Below are 17,623 nucleotides of genomic sequence, written 5' to 3'. Positions count from 1 at the left end.
TAGGTACTTGATAATTGGATAATTAAATGCAGATGTAATTTCCAAATATTGAAATATATACAAAACGTTAAATGACAAAAATCTGGACATATAACCGGATACATTTCAATTTTTTGATCCTTCAAGAACCCTATAAGAAGTATTATCACTCTTGTCAAGCATTCCAACACTGTCATATACAGAATTATTTGGAAATTTGCAAAATTTATCCGGAAATACCTTCTGAACGACATAAGACAAAATATTTTTTATGTTAATTTTACTAATTCGTCAAGAAGGTAAAGAAAATTCGAAATTGTCTTCTGACGTCCAGGGCTTTTCCCCAGGTCCGTGTTTAGGATCAAAGTTACAGGGATTGATACATTTTAATGTGTGTCATTAAAAGTAAAACCAAAAATTAAAGAAATAATATATTATTCCGTGGTTCTTTATTAATTTGTTTAAGAAGTCTTTTATTTGGGACTCCATACAGTTGACTTTGCCGTACCATATTAATATAGATCTTATTATTCTTTTACATTTCCCAAAAATATAATTTAAAAACAATTAATTACGTGGTTTATTTAATATTTATTCAACTAATTCTGAAGAAATCAGAATTTCGGGGAAATTTATTATGCAAGATGATCGTTAAACTTTTAATGGAAATTTCCATATCTTCACTTGCAAATTAAATTGTGGTCATACAGTCTCCCAATCCCTCAACAAAAAAATTAGTATTGAGAAGCGCTGAAGAGACAAAATCGATGAATCTTGCCGATCATCGATTCAAGTGATCAACACGCATACATAAATGGCTGGAAAAGTTTTTTTCCCGCCACATTATTTGCACACATACAATTACGGACGAAACGGCAAAGCTTCTCTCCTACCCACCATCGTACCCAACTTAAATAACTTACATTAACGATTCGCGAGCTTAGATTGTGGCTGCCTGCATGCCTTACAGAGCGCACTTGATATCCGAAAGTCTCGCACTGAGCTCGCAACGGTCAGAAAGTGAATTTCAACCACCGCTCAATTCGCGACTGAACTTTTGGCTGGCCAGACGCATCGCTCCTGAGATTTTCCTACCAAGTGCTAACTTGCCGTGCATTAAATCTAGACATTCCCGGAGTTAAGTCCTGTGTCCTTCTGCGGAAGGTATTGGAACCTACCGGTGAGGATTTCGCCGGGAATTGATTTTTGTACATATTTTGCGGACACAGAAATTCGTGTGCGATTGAAAGTAAAAATTTTCAATTGACAATTTCAACATTTATAGGCCGAGACGATCTGGTGATTTTTTTTCTGTTGTGGTGATTAAATCAAAAAATAATGAAATCGTGCTCAACCATTTGTTTTTATCCCTTCTTCGACATATAAAACAAATTTTTACTACAAATCTCTACCATTTGGTGACAAGTCCACTGGAACGGATTTTTCATCACCAAATTGGTGACCGACCTCTCGCTAGTTTTTCCCCTCCCGAACAGACAACTATTCCGATTCGCAAGACAGAGCTTTTAAGTTGGTGCTCTGTACAGTGTACAATATCATCGACTAGTTTGTAGTTGAAATCTTTCGCAAGGGTGCGAAAGATGGATTTTATTTTATCCGCTAAAAGAATTGTAGAATTACCAATAAAAAATTCAAAGTGTTGAGTGATTTTCCCAACATCCATTAATAAATTTTCATAGATAAAAGAAAATTGTGATCAACAAGTGCTTCATAAACTCTGAATGCCTCGATCAACTTCTGCATATGATGGATGTTGTATGTGGTGATAAAGTGATACTGTGTTTATCCTTCATATAGAGCAGTAAAAATGGCAAAATTGACTCATTGGCGGGCATAAATTAACCTTCTCATCTCAACCATTCGGGCAATATTGGATCTAAAGTGAGTAGATATTGTGAAAACATCCCAAAAAACTGTCCTACACGTTCGATCGACTTGCAAAAAAAAAACAGAGAAGCAACTTCAAAAAATTACACTGTGAGCAATGTCTGTGTCCAAGAAAATGATCACTATGGACAATTGAATAATGTGGAAATAAGGGGTGCACCATTTATAAAAGAAATACCAACATTGAAAAAAATAAAGGAAATTTAGAAAATTATCAAAAAAATAAGAATATTACATTATGGGACTTGCACATGATAGAAATTAACCTTGTGAATTTAGTACATGATTGTGTTTTGTACTAAAAAATCAATATCGCTATATAACAAGAACGAAAAATAGGAAAATAAGCTTATTCTTCAAAGAGATAAAAATATTTCAAAAAGCATTGATATTACCATTTTAATCTGAAATTTGTATTAAAAGCTGCATTAAAAGTAAAAAAGAAAACAATTTTAGTACAAAAAAATTAAATATGCCCTTTTCCGAAAAATCATGGAAATAAATTGTTTTAATTTTTAATTTTAAATGATAAATAAAATGGACGAAATTCAAGGAAAATATAGCACCTAAAACAGGAAGGGGTCTAAATATATTTCCATTTACTTTCTGTTGTATCTCATTATCAGACTGAAATTCTTTGAAACATTCTAAATTTTGTCCAACTTGTCCCCAAATATTCAAATTACTTAAGTTTAAAGTTTTTTATCTCACATTTAAAGATAAATTTAAGTTAAAAAAAAATATTAAAGAAAATCCTTACTTGATCAAAAGGATCTTAACTTTTCAAACGTGGATTAAATTGCAATACTACAATCTTATTTTTTGAGAAGTACTATAATTGCGTTTTTTTTATTTCGTGCTGAGAAAAGTATCTACACATTGGAGCTGATTTTATCAAAATTTATTTCAAAAATGTTTGAAATAAAAATTCCTACTTTTCAAATAATATTTGAAGAAAAATACCTCCAAAAATTTTTGACCGCTTGCTTCTGCAGTGTTTTTCTATTGCGATTTGGTATTTTTCATTAAAAATATTTCACAGCTGAAAAAGTGAGAAAAGATGTTTGTGGAAGTTCCTTGGGATAGTCTATTAAGAGAATTGTCGTGGAAAATTTCCCATAAATATGAAAGAAGAGTGTTTTTCGGAAATGTCGTTCCTATTAATTGTGACGTTTTCGCATAGAATAGTGCAATTTCCTTCAAAAAAACGAATTTTTGACGAAAGTTGCTCGCAATGTGTAGATGCATTAATTTCTATTAATTTTTTTTTGAAAATTACCTTGAATTGTATATAATTTTTGAAAAAAAATACCTTCACATTAGACAAATTTTCTTCAAAAACCCATCTTTTTGTCAAAAATTCATCCCAAAGTGTAGGCAATTTTTTTTTAAAGACTCTTCTTGAACCTCATTTTTGACAGAAATTTCTCATAAGGTGTAGAGTGTGGACATCTTAAACTAAAATTTCGATTTTGACTTAAGGCGTCTACACATTGGGAGCAATTTTCGTCAAAAATTTCGTTTTGACAGAAATTTGACGTTTCCCCCAACAACGCTGCAGGGAATTTCCTTCAGAAAAGCAATTTTTGACAAAAATTGCTCCCAATGTGTAGAGGCCATTACCTAAAATGAAGATACTCTATCCAACAATTTTGTATTACTTATAAATACCTTTTTTATGGGCAAAACTATTATATTAGTTTAGTACAATATTGCATTACTTATTTAATTTTGAATTAAACTTATTAATTAATTAAATTTGTTACAATTTTTTTTTATTTCTCTTTATTTTCTATCCTTTTTTTTGCTGGTTTATATTAATAATTTTGTACTTCTTCTGAGAGGTAAAAATGTTACCAATTTTCTTCCGGAATCAAAGATTGAACCAAGGGTCTCCATGTAGGAAAGCCATCGCTTTGCCCATTAAGTTACTGAAGTCTCTACTCTGAAAACGAATTTTGTTAAGCGGACAAATGGATTTTGTTCAAAATTGTTAAAAATGATGTTATTTGCCAATTTGACGAAACCTTTCTACATTCTGTATGGAAGAACATCCTTTTGGCAAACTTGTCTTGTTAATTTGACAAGATTGTTTTTAATTGCAAAAAATTTAAAATAAAATTTATTTTTATTATAGAAATTACTAAAATACATTTTAAATTGTTTAAATTTATGACTGAAATTGATACTCTTCCTTCTCTATTTTTTTATTTTATGTTCAAATTGCATAAACATCCTATTGAAGGTGAGGCAATCCTAAAAATGTACTTTAATTTTTAAATTAAATTGCCCCTGAAAATGCTTGAGCTTTTTCCTCCTTGTCTTGTGAGAAAATCATTTCTTTCTCTGTCTTTTTGTAACAAAAATAAAATCATCACTCGCTTGAATGTCACATTACATTGAACTACATCTTACATAATGAGTTCCGTTGTGGGACAAAAAGACAAGAGGAGAAAAAAAAAGAAGACATGCGAAAACTATGTGTGATGTCTCTCGACGTCTCGACAGAATTTCCTTGCGCAATTTCAATATAATATTTATTGTAAATTTGTAAATAGTAAATTATTATACTATAAATACCTTAATTATGTAATGTGTATGTGGCAAACATGGTGCAGTACACTTGAGACAACTCTGTAGTTATATAGGAGTGATGCCAAAATGGGAGAAATTTAAAATATTCTTTTTCCATCATTTTTAAGCCCGTACATATCGGATTGGGTATAGTGATTATATTGGTTAGACTGTGAGTGTCTCTGAAGATTTAGCTACGGTGCAAATGACTCCAAGATGACTTCTCACTCTCATTTAATGTATACATATCGATAGCGATTGAAAGTGAAATCCAGTAATATTGCCTCCTTTACATAATTAGCCATTTGGTACACAAGGAAAAATCACAATTGCAATTGAGCTACCCAATTTGATATTTGGGTTCGTCGTCTTGTTGATGTCTTTTGTTCTATTGCGCGCAAAATTCACCGCAGATTTTCCACTTAAGCACCAATGCATTCCATCCAACCAGACTTTTACACTTGGGACCTGTTCGAGACCAAAAAAACCAGTTGCACTCGTTGGTATATATCTCAAAAATAAACATTATGCTGTGATGTAATCCCGCAACACAGAGTTATTGTGCAGAGCTTCATGCGTACTTATGCGTCAGAGCGATTGCAATTGTAAACGCACTTAAAAAGAACTTGCAATCTACGATGGCACGAGGCATGTCAGACAAGAAGAAAGCCGCGTTCTAGTTTTTCTTCAGTTTGAATTTCGGCCACACGATATTCTATGCATTGGTCAAGAACTACAACTTGCGAAATTGAGGAATTACCATCAAACCAGACAGAACCACTTTCCACATTCTTCTTTTCACTTTCATGGTTGTTAACACCATCGAGTGCACCGTTTATAAAAGCAAAATCTTTTAAATTGAAAGGCTATAAAAGAGAAAGACTGTATGACGTCAACTTTTACAAAAATAATGTAACTGTTCTCGTGACAAAAATTAAGTCAAAAAGTGTCCTTTCCTGTCATTTACATAACTTCCAAAAGAAATCTTCAATTCACTGTTTTTCCGTCAAGCAGTCCAGTGTCGACCAAATTGTCCACATCAATCAGATCTTTATTAATATTTTATGCACTGTGAAAACAAAATAAAATTAAAAATAGAAAAAATAGCATTTTTGGTCAGAAACTATCAAATGGCTAGCAAAAAATCAATATTTTCAGCAAGTAACACAAAACTGATCAGAAATTATTATATTTTCTTCATTTTCCCTTTGCAAAGAATATTACACTGTTTTTAAGGGTTTACATAGGCCACGAAAACTAAAAAAAACAGCACATTTTCTTAGAATATTTTTTTTTCAATCTTAATAATGTAGAGCGTACGGCCTATTCGACGCATGTCAACTCTGTCGACGGCTGTAACCCACTAATCCAATTTTTTTTATTCCTTCTACACACCCAACCGCTACCATCCCAAGGCGGGTACTGAAGGTTGTTATATGGTGCTCTTGTTGCTTATGACAATTAACATCAGTACTTCAGTACACTGAGAGTGAACATCAGTCGCCGTGGACAGTTCACTCTCAGGAAGTTGAAAAAAGGGTGACAACCTCAGTTCCCCAATTTCCCTTTATAAGTTTGTAAGTCTATTTAGGTGGGCCCCATCTGGGCTTACAATAAAAAATGTATAGTGGATCTCTAATTTTTAAATAGAACTGGACTTTACTGTGATATAATTTAACTCCACAAATTAATTGTGGAGCCAAATTATATTAAAATAGTCCAATTTCAAAAGTAATACAAAGGTGCCACACTTTGCCCTAATGCAAGTACATTTAACACTAAACCTACCGACACTTTTCGGTGGATTTTCCTAGCGCGCTCGGTCAAATGACAGATTAAAATAGGAAAATAGGAAAAAAATTTAAACACTGAAAAATATATTACACGCATATTTTAAGAAATATGCATAAAGTTTGATAGTAACATTGTACCGTTTAAATATGTGTTAATTTTAAAAAGTTTATGAACTGGTCAATTTGTCCGGTCTTGGTAGGTTTAGTGTTAAGCTATATATATTTTTTTAATTTTAAATAAACTTTTAAATTTAAATTCAAAAATTTTGAAAAATCAGCCCTTAGGACCTAATGATAGAAAATGTTTTTTTCCCTAAAATTTACATTAGAGTAGTCAAAGTTATTCAAAGTAGATTCATCAGTGGTCAAAAAAATATTGCTTGATGGCAGATCAGTTAAACGTACTTAAATTAAGGATTTTTTTGTTTCTTTTTATATCACAAAAGCAGTAATCTTTCATCTATCATCTTTTGTAAAAATTCTTTTATCAAGTAAAACAGATTAACTTATGGTCTAACAAGAAATAATTTGTTACCAATATATAATTTGGACCCAACGCTGAATTTTTAAAAAATTTCAAAATGAAAATTTCAAAAATGTAGTTTAAATATATACTTTTATAAAAGTTTTTTATTCAAATTATGACCAAATTCTTGATTTAAAAAGCATTGCAGAATAAAAAGAATCTTTTTAATAATAAAACAAAGAGAAAAATTAAGAAATAAATTTATAACTTATTGAAAAATATGAAATACAAGATGAAAGCATTTCTTATTCATCAATATTGAAAAAATACAAGACATATTTTATAAAATTAGATCCAGAATGTTAAAAACTCGCTAAAGGATTGATAACAATTTTATTTACAAAAAATCCATAAAATTGATTTACAAAAACAAACATTGCATCAATATTTACAAATTTTTGAAGCAAAATATATAGACTGTTTTTCAATGTTTAATACCCAGCGCACAATAACTTTTGGTTGTAAATATGTTTTTAAAATTTCCAATGAGAGAAAGTGAGATGACTAGATCTCTATTTCATTCACTCTTATTGAAATGTAAAAACATGTTTTCAAAACAAAAGTTATTGTGCGTGAGGCATAACTTCAGGTACATCGACAGCTTCAACATTTTTGCCACAGGCCTGTCAGGCCCTTGAAACCCTTTGAACAAACAAATACCAAAGCAAGATATTTTCAACTGGGTTATTTTTTTTCCAAAATAAAAGATAATTTGTGTCAACCTGCTGACGAATTGCATCAAAACTAGATAATTTATGTGATCCATTTTTTTATTTCGTTTTATTTTATATTTTGAAGGGCAAATTAGTGGGCGATATCTTTATACTTATGTTCGATACATCAAGCAACTTTTTGACGAATGACTTGAAAGACATCAATCATAACTAGAATGATCTTTTTTTTAAATATAGATAAAAAAAACAACAAAAATCTACTTTCGGAAATTAACTTTGTTTTTCATTGCAAAAAGATGTCTTAAAAATTATTCAACACCATTTTCTCCTGACTTATAAATCAAAAATTGAAATCTGTTTCAGTGCAATCCGACTGGATTTTCTCAACTTTAATACCCCAGTTAATTCACTTTTAGCAATATTTCAAACAAAATCGATACTTTTCACGTGTTTTCTGTGTACAAATTCCCAGAGAATTCATGTATCGAGTATCGATTCAACAGAAAATAAATTTTATCCACGCGAAAGCACGCTTAAGTTTTTTACATTTTCCCTATAGCATTTAATTGTCTTTTCATTGTATGCCAAGAAAGTTTATATATCTCTGAATTATTTGCAATCTTTCGTCTACAAAATTGGTCTTTCCCAAAAATTTATTCGTGCATTAAAGTGGGACAAGTCGAAACAATGATAAATACAATTTCTTGAATTTATTTTAAATGCAGTCTAGATGACATTTGACTCAAGAGCTTTTGAGTCAGGTCTGGCACCAAAATGCATCATAAACCGAGACGAAAAAGAAATGAATAAGTTTCATAACTTTCACAAAATTCACAAGTTTTTACTAGCATTTGGCGCCTTTTCGTGATCATATTTCTTTCATCGAACTAATATTCCATTAATGGATTGAGAATTGAAGTTGTCTTTTCTGCTGAAAGATATGCGCTGGAGAAAGACTGTTAAAAAGTAAAAAATCTTTTTGTAGTTGCAAGTCAGTTGAGAAAAAACACGTCTCAAAGAAAGTTTATCTCTTGTCGAAATTGCAGAAAAGCATGTGGATGGATCATTAAGAAGAAAAAAAAAGACGAAACTGTTATGAGATGAAAGACAGTGAAAAGGTGAATTACGCTCTTATTTTCGGCAATGTTCACCTTTTGGATGTAAGTCTGGGTTCGTACTCGACTGACCTACCTCAATGGCGTGGTGACTCTGAGGTATAAGAGTTTACTTCGTGCAAATGCAGAAAGTGTGGTCAACGTAAGAGATCAACTTTGTCTCCATTTCTTGTGCTGGAAGCTTTTCACCATCGCATCTCACTCCTCGTACGTAACAAGTGGAGTTGAACATAAATTGTAGAACACGTTTGAAATTACTCAATCACCACTGTTTTTCTTCTCCCTCTTTTTTCCATCCACTCTCAACACATTTTGGACCCCATGAAGACATTCAAATACCATACACCACAAAACTGTGTCAATTGACAAGACAGAGGAATTCAAATTCAGCCTATTTTATTGATAACTTTTAATACAATAATTTCCCTATAATTCTCCTTAAGATCACTTTTGAGCCCTTGAAAGCTCCGAGCATTCCAAAAAAAATCAAAATTTTCTATAACCGCGTGACAAACTTTTTCAAGGTTGAAACTTTGATACTGTAGGGGAGGGTGGGGCATTTTGTTCCAAGATCGTGAGGAAATCTGAAGATTTAGAACACTTTTGTCCACGGATTTAAAGAATAAATTTCCAGGGGGGAAACTGAAGTAATATTAAACATGAAGTAGTTCTAAATAGGGGAACATGTCCATACTTCTTACGATCCCAAGCCTCGTAACGACTAAATTTTTGCTTCTCATCGCAAAATCACTAACAAACAAGGATGTTTGAATGACTTTCGGAGATAAATTCGCTACTATAGACGCTTCAAGTCCAAAACATCTATAAAAAAAATTGTATAGCATGAACCAATCAATATACCAATAGTCTCATAAAGTTCTTTTATAGTTATTCAACAGTGTTCCATGGTAATTGTCCTTACTGCTTCAACGGTTTTAATCGGTTTTTGAGGTCCAGGAGGAGAATCGTCATTGGCATGGTCTAGGTCTTTTGTGAATAGACGACAGAACTATTAAATTTTATTTTTGCTTAAAAAAGACTCCTAAAATACCATTTCATTTCATTTTTCCCCACAAATTTTAATATAGATTCTTTGATCGATTTTTTTTTTTCATAAGTATAGTAAGATGGGGTAACTGGATCGTTTTCCGAAGACTGCTACTTAAATGCTTGTTTTTGGACTGATGAAATTCTTTTTTACTTCTTCTAAATCCATAGAATTATTCACTGTTTCATTCAGAAACATAATATAAAAAAAATATCAAAAATGTTAAAGAAAAATTATTTTTTATTTAAATGAAAATCTGCCTTTGAAACTGTGTGTTTCTTAGAGGCAACATTACAGGCAGGAAATTATTTGCGTCCACTGCCGTCTCAGCGTTGATGACCATTATAAAATAATGATAATACTGAAATAAGCCAACATGCACTAACTGGGTCACCTTTTCGCTAATTTACTTTTAAATAAACCTTTGGATTTAAAATACTTTTTTCACAAGGAAAAAACAATAAATGTTTTCAATCAACCAGCTGTCATTAGCGAAAATATCACTGCTAGAAAATTTTTAGTGAAGAATCTAGCTGGCACAAGACTGAAATGAGTCGAGTACACTCACTTATTTAATGGATAAAATTATTATTTTTGCTTTTTCTCAAACTTGAATAGTTATATTATGTTACTGTAGTGACTACATTACGGAAATAAAAATAAAAATATTATTTTAAGTGGATTAGTCATAAACGATCCAGATAGCGAAGCGCCCGGATTAGCAGACTTGACTGTAAAAAACCGTCAAGGAATCTAAAATAGGTCTAACTTTTATTTTATATCTGTGAAAAACAAACTAAAGATCCAAGATCGGTGATCATCGCAAGATAAATTGAGGATACATGTATCAATATAACAAAAAAAAATATCAGGAAACGAACGTAGCCCTCAAAATTTAAAAATTCACCTTACTTTTTGAACACATCTTGTACTTCTCTAAACACTTGTCATGCTTGCTTCAGTCAAATCAAATTTATATCTGACTTATAAAAAATCGAATAATAAAAAAGAGTATGCTATCAGTAAGTACGCAAAAATAACCCACCATGTGACCATCGCCGTCTTAACACTGTTTTCCAACCTCCAGAGTAAAATTATAGAAAACCCCTTCTTAATATTTTGAATATTTTTTTTTCTTAATATTTGTTGAATATTTTCGGGTTTACATTTCTACAATTTCTTTATATTTACGAGTTTTCTCCAATCAAAAAACGAAACAGAACTTACATATTCAATACAAATTTTTTAAAACTTTTCAAGTTATTCAATTCAATTCAAGGAAGTGGTATAACGCCCAAAATTGCACCTCCCATCTGTATTTTGATTCATGAGATTTATCTACAGCACAATGTTACGTATGTATCTATAGAGATTGAGAAAAAATCACTCACTAAATTGACCCTCGCATTGAATTTGACCGGAAAATACCTCGAGGCGATCACCTCTGTGAGACTTTCAATTAGAATGTACAACGAGATGCTTTCGTTTTTGAGTGAAAGATGCCAATTCACAAAAAAAACCCATTGAAAGGGCTTCAATTTTACAACAGAGATTAGTTCGATTAGTTGCAAACATCATGATTTTTTGTACTGAAATATAAATCACTCATAAATAATGGAAGTACACTCAAACATTTGAAAGATGATGGTTGTAAAATGGCAAAAGAAAATATTTCCGTCAACAGAAAAAAAGAGATCTTGAATAGGATGGCTGATTTTAATTCGAATGATAAATTGAGAGAAAGAGGAATACAGTAGAATTAATAAAATTTATTGAAATTCTATTTTTCAACTCTGGTAATTTACGACTTATCTCTCCCATTTAATTATCTCATGTATTTTTTCTCTCTTTATCACTTTAAGCACGTTATATAATATTGTATGGCGAGGAATGATTTTAAATTAAAATTCTTCACTTTTTTCTCACACTTGTTTGACCCACAGCACTCTGGGTACAATTGTGCGATGAACAAATCGTACAACGCTGTTGATGCGGAAGAAAATTGCAAAAATGACTTTGTGATTTGAATTGACCGAATAAACGAGCAATTAACTTTCGAATAAAATCCTCATTGATATTGCTCAATGAAGCCACCAATGTGACTATCCCGGAAAATTTGAACCTTCGAGGGTTTGAGCAATTGGGAAAGACATCAAAAGGGGCAGTCGCGAGACGTCTAGTGGTTTTTTTTGCAATAAGTATGGTTTTGAAATAATTAAGAAAAAATCGATCCAGCTAAAAACTCTCATTTTGATTTTGTATTACTATCGCTGGTGTCTATATAATGAAATTATTTCAAGGTTTCTCGCCAATTTACTTCGATGGTGGGTAATCAATCAAGAGAAGTTCTTGTAAAAACTAATTTATATTGTTATATAGTGTTATTAGAGCCGACACATGTGATTTCAGCAACAGCGATTTCGTTCCATTTAGATGCACTGCCCTACCTCTACCGCACCACCTCAATCGACATGGTCTTCTTCTCAAGTAATCCAATACTGTGCGGTCTAAGACTTAACCAGCAGAATCAGGTACATATCACACGCGACTTCATCGATAAATCTACCCAGTTGAAATCTCAATTAAAAAAACAATTTCAAACTCCATTCTGACTTCTGTTCACTCTACCGCCTACCGTAGTAGCTCTCAGGGCAATTAATAAGCAATAAAATTGACAAACAAGCCAAGATGAAGAATGAGAGACGCAGTTTTTGCATTATATCCCAAGCACAATGAGCTCCATTATACCTTTAATGCCACAATTGAAAAGCACTTGAGCTTTTTTACCTTAGCCACACCGGCTTTCGACCAGTCATTTGTGGGTCATTATTAATTTCTTTTGATTTTCAGGCAACACACATGGAGGGAAATTGCGCGGATTTTTTGGGTGTTTCTCCTGTATGACCGTGGTACCAAAATAAAGTGAATCGAATGCTAAATTGATTCTGGCGGTATGCACCACGTTACATAAAATTCCGTTTGGCAACGAATTTTTCTCACAAGTTTATGAAATGCTAACCAGTTGGACTTTAAGAGGCAATTTCAGAATTTACGACTGCACATATTCCCGTAATTGCAATTTCTATATTGATTTTAATATATCAAAAAGTCATTGAGTTGGCCCTTAAAATCAAATTACAAATGTGAACACTCTCAAGAAAGGCATTTGAAAGCCAAGATTGTACAAAGAATCTTAGGTAATGAGGTTTTACTTTACAAATATGTTGAATTCTTCAGTAATCATAGTCCTTGACCTCAAGCTCAAATTTGAATTGCAATAGTTTATTTTGAAGTAATAAATTTCGTCATGGATCGTCGTATCTAATTCTTATTAAACCCATGAAATAAGATCATCTTATTCAAACATTATGTACTGCGTTGTTTCACTCACTCCAAATATCTATCTTTTATCTTCTCTTTTAAATGGTTTGTTTTATGATTCTCAATGTTTTAAGACAATTGTTTAGTATATTTTATAATAGAAAATATAGGCAGAGGCCTTTAGTAAAAAACACTTTTTTAAGACAAAATAATAATACTGCTGGCACATCATACCGTACACTAAGAGAAATCCAAAAAAGTTAAAATAACATTCCGGAAATGTTTATTTTACCTTGCAGTATTGATCCAAAGTCGGTGTAAATATTACCCTTTTTAGGTGTATTGGGGGTTAAAGTTACCCTTTTTCATGTTAATTTTACCCTTAAAAAGATGTAAAATTAAAATTAAAAAATGTTGATATATTTTTACACCTAAAAAGTGTTAAAGTTACGAGGAAAAAAAGTTAATCGTACCCTCTTTTTTTCTCTGTGTAGAGGAAATAGGCGTTTTACAAGCGAGATTTCTGAATATGCGTTATTGCATTTTCTTTACTCAGTCAATCCTTTAGTCAATTGATAAAAGAACATTTTGTAATATTGAAGTTTTAGAATAAAAATCATTCCGATCTAGCACAATGTTATATTTATATAGACACTTCAAACTAGTTCAAAATTTCCGTTTAATTTTATATGAATATGAGACAGCCCTTAGTCCCCTGACTTAATTATCTTTAGGTTTATCCAGATTCCTGTCAAAATCCTGAAAGCCTAAATCACGAACGGGCCAAAATCCCGAATGGATCGAAATCCCGAAGGCCAAAATAACGAATAAGTCAAATTTCAAAAACTCAAAATTTCGAATGTGTCAAGAGTCCGAACGCCAAAATCCCTAAAAACCTGAATCACGAAACGCTAAAATCCTGAATGACATAATCCTCAAAGCCAAAATTCCGAAAAGTCAAAATCCGGAAAAGTTTAATTCTCAAATAGCCAAAATTAATCCAAATCCCTAATAACTCATTCTGGATCTTGACTTTTCGGGATTTTGACCCATTAGGAATTTCGACACATTTGGATTTTAGCTTTCGGGATTTTGAGATGTTCAGAATTTTGTCTCTTTTGAATTTCGGCTTTTCAGAATTTTGGTGTTTGGGATTTTGGTTTTCGGGATTTTGACCCACACTATGGTTTATCATTATGGCTTCACTTAGAATATCTCAAAAAATCACTGCATTTTCTTTGAAAATCCTGACCTAAGCTGAGCTAAACTTCTAATCTAAAAATCCCTTTTTACTTTTTACAGGATTAAGGCCTCCTCAAACTGAAGTGAAATCACGCTGGTTTATCATTTCTCATCTTTTAAATTAGTCGATTTTTTAGAACAAATTATTTTAGAATTGTTGAGCAGGCTGATCATCAGAATTAATCAGTCAGAAAAATTTGATAGTACAAGACTATCCCAAAATATTAGATCTACGAAAGTTTAGGATCATGGATTAGGGGTCTTTGCGTAAACTTTCACAGTTTGATCCTTCGCGTGCTAAATATTCCAGGTCTATTTGGGCCTGTATTAGGTGAGATTCTTAACAATCTCACCTACTATAATCCTAACAAAATTTCATGTCGTCCGATCGACCTCAAACTTGGCCAAAATGTGTTTCAGCACTTCCTGATCACGAATATATATGTGGCTATTTTACGTTCCCGGCCGGCCGGCCGGCCAGCCGGCCGTCCGCTCTTTGGAGCTTAATAGCTCCTAAACTAAAAAAGATATCGACTTGCGGTTTTCGGCAAAGGTTATATATCGGGTGAAAATTGCAACTTGGTGCATTGACCCCCCACCCCCCACCCCTCCTTCCGCCATTTTGAACACCCCCCTTTTTTGTTTTCTCAATAGCTCAGCCCCAATGGCATCGACCGGGCTCAAATTTTAGTATGTTATAACTGGGCCTTAGAGCTTTCCATCAATACCAAACTTAAGGTTCCCCGACCTCCCTGACCCGAGCTATAAGGGTCCGAAAAAAATTTCTTAAAATGGCCATAACTCCGGTTCTAATTGTCAGAATTTAAAGAGTGAGGGCTTTTTGGAAAGCTCTCGTGAAATGCCACTTCCCCTTCTAACATCATAAGTTCATAAAACCACCGCTAGGGGCGCTATTATTAAAAAGAAAATTTTTAAATCTTATAAGTTAAATAACTCAAAAATTCCATTGTGCATCGGGCTGAAATTTTAGTATGTTGTAGCCGTTGATTATACCTATCAAACAAAAAAAACCTTAAGTCGATCCATAACCCCTGACCCGAGCTATAAGGGGTCAAAGTTCGAACATTGACCGGCCTCTATCTCCGGTTCTAATTAACATAGCGACCTACATTTTACCTTTTTGGTTTCGTCTCGATGAGCGCTTTCAGGTGGAAGTTCAAAAAGTCACCACAGGTGGCGCTGTGATAGCGTCAAAATTCATCGAAATTCAAAGTCACTTTTCTCAAAAACGGCATTGTGCAAGTTAATGAAATTTTAGTATGTTGTAGTCCAGTCTAGGACGTTTCCAAAATGGTGCGTATGCGCGCTGTGGTTAAAACAGAACCGGAGATATGAGGGGTCAAAGTTCACGAAATTCAAAAAATCATATCTCCGGTTGTATGTGACCGATTTTGATGAATGAGGGCTTAAACGAAAGATCTCACCAAATACTACAACTTTCTAAAATATTTGAACTTCGTGGGACCAACACCAGGGGCGCCACAGTCGAAAAACCAATTTCAATATCACGTAACCTCAATTATCTCGACTGTCGCTGAACCGATTTTGATGATTACTTTGACATAATTGTAGAGGACATTTGTCTCTACATTTCGTCCATACATCATTTTCCACTCAGACTACGCTATCACTCCGATTTTGCCGTTTAAGTGTGAAAAAATTGATTTTTCCCATAATAACGCTTTGAAATCACTCAGATGCCAATTTGACTGCCTCTACTCCACCAAGACACTTAAAATAGGGTTTTAAATGAAGAGTCTCACAAAATACAACAATTCTTTGATATAGTTGAAGTTCAACAAATGACTACTTGGGGCACTCTGGATGAAAAAACAAGTTAAGAAACAAAAAACCTCGATTATCTTGGCTTCTGAGTAATCGATGAGATCATGTTCTATAGGAAAATTATAGAGTACATTCTGGTCTACATTTCACCCATATATCACTTTTGTGCCAGTTCATCCCAATCCTTGATATTTTGGTTTAAATACAAAATTTGTATAATTTCACGAATTTGATTCAAGATAACTGAATGGCGACTCACAATTTCAGTTCTAAATCGAATTTGCATGCACTCCGAGTTAGCTCACATTAAGAATCTCACCTACATAAGCCGGTTAGGATTATCTGTCCCTTTTTCCTTTATGTTTAGAAATTAGAATCCTCAATTTTTCTTAAAATATTAGAAGGAAAAAATTGATGCAATTAAGATATTAAACCTTAAGGCTGAAGAGAAGTTAAACTAAACTTCAGTTTAGGTGCAATTCAGGTGATCTGATGCTTTATCGTAGAAATAGGACCCTGTAGGCCTATAACACTTCTGGATATAAATAGGTAAACTCGTGAAAAAAGTTGATGTCAATTTTTGCACCAAAATATTCTTCATGCTGTCGTAGTTTTGATCCGATACCTTGTGGCATTTAATGCAAAGCAAAGAGAATTGAAACTCTTCATGTCTGAAGAGACTAAGCAAAATCTGCTGAAATTCGAATTCAACACCATATCGATTTAACAAATTATTAAATCATCAATGTCAGTATTGGTATATCACAATTATCAAATTGAAAATTATTATTAATAATCGTACAATGTTGTGGGTCTGTAACCTAATTTTGGAATTATTTGAACCGTCCATATCTTTAATCCAAAATAACGAATATTGTGTCATAATGATCCTGGAAAATGAAAATAAACTTCCACAGTCTAGACATTGCGTGAAACTGTGAAATTGCACTCTATGAAATGGAAAGTGTTTTTCACTCTCGATAGGCAATCAGTGAGTAAGAAAAGAGATCATAAACTGTGGTAGACCTTGAGGTATAATCGTATAATAGACGTAATGATGATTTCGGAACTGTAAACGTACATAGGTTTACTATTATTTTTTTTTGTTTCAAGAATGGATCCATAAAGTTTGTTGTTGTTCTTGGGCTTCTATTTGCCAGCGATCGATTGCATTATGGTGCCAACAATAAATATTGAGTCATCGGCAGAGTTAAGATTTAGTGGATACCATCCGGGTGTGAAGTGTTGCAAAAGAATTTTATTTGTGAGCACCAAATTCAAGATCGCATCCGAAAGGCAATGGAAAGTGGTTTATGATTGTTTTGGGTGTGAGACACATGCTTATTCAATCGGATCAGTATGGACAAAATGCCATTACGCAACCCATAACCTTGATTGTCGGCTGCACAATTTGCACAAGACGAAAGTAGGGAGAAAGACCGATGAATTTCACCTGATTGAGGAATTCCGCAAGAGTGTTGTCGGTGGTGTCAGTGAGGTCGCAAAGGACATCAACGGATTATCTCTTGCGGTTAGTTTACTCAATGAGGTTTAACTCACTAATCTCGCTCGATCGTGAGTTCAGCTTGTGGCGAAAGTGCAATTGAGACAAGAATCGCGAGAGAGAGTCAACATTG

General features: G+C 33.0%; 1 protein-coding gene across 2 annotated transcripts in view; it reads left to right on the top strand.

The window, feature by feature from the left end:
- Positions 1-17,623, top strand: part of LOC129804987 (lysosome membrane protein 2) — a 65,139-nt gene that overhangs the window by 9,753 nt on the left and 37,763 nt on the right. The window contains exon 1 of one of the 2 annotated variants that reach the window (XM_055852788.1): positions 915-1,881. The exons of the other annotated variant lie outside the window; for it this stretch is intronic. The gene's annotated coding sequence lies outside the window, so the exon portion shown is untranslated. Of the gene's footprint in view, positions 1-914; positions 1,882-17,623 lie in introns of those variants that run through there. 2 annotated transcript variants of the gene reach the window in all.

This window comes from Phlebotomus papatasi, chromosome 2 (assembly GCF_024763615.1).
Source record: "Phlebotomus papatasi isolate M1 chromosome 2, Ppap_2.1, whole genome shotgun sequence".
Lineage (NCBI taxonomy): Eukaryota > Metazoa > Arthropoda > Insecta > Diptera > Psychodidae > Phlebotomus > Phlebotomus papatasi.
This window is presented reverse-complemented; position numbering and strand designations above follow the sequence as displayed.